The sequence below is a fragment of the Magnolia sinica genome, chromosome 13, assembly GCF_029962835.1.
Source record: "Magnolia sinica isolate HGM2019 chromosome 13, MsV1, whole genome shotgun sequence".
NCBI lineage: Eukaryota > Viridiplantae > Streptophyta > Magnoliopsida > Magnoliales > Magnoliaceae > Magnolia > Magnolia sinica.
Window position 1 is genome coordinate 63,478,671 of NC_080585.1, and position 2,705 is coordinate 63,481,375.

At 35.7% G+C, this 2,705-nt stretch overlaps 1 non-coding gene across 1 annotated transcript; it reads left to right on the forward strand.

Moving 5' to 3' along the window:
- Positions 1-1,561: 1,561 nt before the first annotated feature.
- LOC131224397 (small nucleolar RNA R71) lies at positions 1,562-1,668 on the forward strand. Its single transcript, XR_009160885.1, has one exon. It is a non-coding gene; the product is annotated as a small nucleolar RNA R71 (small nucleolar RNA).
- Positions 1,669-2,705: the final 1,037 nt, after the last annotated feature.

Genomic DNA, 2,705 nt, shown 5'->3' on the forward strand with positions numbered 1-2,705 from the left:
AACATGTTCGTGCTCGAAATTTAGAGGTTTGCAGAGAATATATGATTCACTTGCGGAGGATAATTTCTCAATATTAGTAGGTTGAGGTGAATGAAAGTTCATAAACAATTGAATAATAGAAAATTTGTTCGTCGTGGTCCCTTTTAAATCCAAAGTCATAGGCTCCGGTTCAGAATGCATCTTCTCTACTTGTAATGGCAAGAATTTAGTGTTAGTGGAAGGATCGTTATCAACTTCCTAGCTAATATGATCATTTAAATCTGCAAAGTGTGTAAGGCAAACATCCAAAGATTCAGGAGTTTCAGTTAAAAGAGACTCATCATTTTCAAATGTATCTATCAAGTTCATCTCATGGGTCAAGTCCTCATCCTCTTATGGCATGTGCAAATGAAACATATTGAATTCCACCGTCATATTTTCAAAAGATACGTTTTGCTTAATTATGGCGCTCACCGTTCAGTAAAAAATGCTTTCTTGTGTACGTTCAGCTTCCACTTTACTGCACACTAATCTTTTAGGAATTTGGCGTAAGATGGGAACTGTTTAATTTCATCTAACAAGGGGGTGTTGATCTTGACTTGTTGAAAAATTACTACAATATTTTGATTCTCACGTAGCCTTTTTGGTGTGATGAGACATTGGGAAAATGGGGCCACAAGTTTGTATCCTTGCAATGGCTCTTTGTTATATGGATCATTGCTAGATTCACCACCATCCATTGAATTTTTGGACTCCTTAGGTTTCTCAACCTTCCATGGAATCTCTGTCTATTTCATTTTTACTTTTCAAGGTGGTGATGTTTTTAACATGTTCCAAATGCTAAGTTGAAGAGTTGAGATCACATACCTCACATCGTCCTTTTGGGTTAGGTTGCGGTTGGGCAGGAAAGATCCCTGTCTCCCTAGCATTCAGTTGTGTCTTAAGTCTTGTAACCAAAGTTCTAAGCTCTTTTATAACCTGAAGTTGCTCTTGCCTAAATGCATCTAATGTATCTTCAAGGGTTCTCCTTGGTGGAAGTCCACTAGATAGCCCTTGTGAATAATTACTTACATTTGTAGTTGGTTCATTTCTCCAATTAAGATTTCGCTCATCAGGAGTGTGCGTGTCAGAATTTGGTGCACTAAGTAGACATTTATATGCATTTGTAGTTTCTTCTTGAGCATGAAACACCTCTTAAAAAGTTGGGATTGTAAGACAATCTTTGATTGGGCGTTTATCGCTCTCACAAATTCCAAATATGGTTTCGACGACTGCTTTAGGCTGAGTTGATTCCTTCCTAGATTCCAGGTCCTCAATTTTTCATGTGAGAGTTGCCAATTGTACATTTATATCATCCTCCTCCTTAAGTACATGTATTCCTATCTCTCTTGGCACTTCCTTGGGGGTACTAGCTTGGTTTGATGTGTCCCACGATTAGGCGTTTTCAGCTAGCATGTCAAAGTAATCCCATGCATCTTCTGATTTCTTATCCATGAACTTGCCATTACACATCATCTGTACAACATGGCGCATGTTTGGACTGAGTCCATCATAAAGGAGACCAATTGTTCACCAAGTTTCGTAACCATGATGTGGGCAAGTAAGAAGTATGTCCTTGAACCATTCCCAATATTCAAAGAAGGTCTCATTATTTTTTTGGGAGAAGTTTATTATTTCCCATCTAAGAGCATTGGTTTATGAGCCGGGAATAACTTTTTAAGGAATTCCTGACTCATTTTTGCCCATGTGCCAATGAATCTAGGCCTTAATGAATGAAACCATGATTTGGCCTTTTCTTTTAGAGAGTGAAAATAATTTAATTCTAATTTTGTCAGTAGGAACATCATTAAAATGTATGGTTATAACAATCTCTTCAAATTCTTTAATAAGCATATATGGATTTTCTGAATCAAGTCCATGGAACTTAGGAAGCAATTTAGTTATCTCAGGTTTGAGGTTCACATTTCCTGTATTGATTGGGAGAATTATGTAGGAAGGTGAACTTGTTCTCACCGGTTGTAAATAATCTCGTAAAGTTCGAACAAGTGGAACTTGATGCACCTCATTCTCATCATGCACTGTCCTAATAAATTGTGTGTGATGTACAAGATCCTCATTAACTCGATGTTCTTGAGGCTTGCTCTCAGATGATATTTCAAAAATATCTGAGGATTTTCTAACTTGTTAATGGATTTTTCAACCAAAAGTCCTTCTCACAAAGGTCTCAGAGTATGGTTCCTTACCCACGTGGGCATGGACCACACCAAATTTTAATTCTATTTTCTAATACCCACAACAAGTATGGAAAGCAAGTAGAAGGAAGAAATTAGCAGAAGAGAAGAACTAGAATTGAAGATCCTACAAAAAAATTATGTCAGCAATGTTAGAAGAATAAAGAAGAAGGAAAGAAAACAATTAAAGATGAATCCTAAAAACTAAATCTAAAAACTAAAAAATTCTCAAAACCCTAAATTAGAAAAATTCATAAAATAAGTGTTTCGACAAGAAACAAATGCATTTGGTTTAGAGGATTATCTTATTTAATTATAATAGAGAGAATATAAAGAGAACAATTATCACATTTATTCATTCTTTTCCCTTGATTCTAAGATAGACTATCCAAAATATAAATATTGAAAGAGTTTGAATATCAAATCTGGATATCAAATCTGGCAGCATTTCAACTTGTAATTTGTTCATCTCATTGAGAGGAATATTGTGCAGAT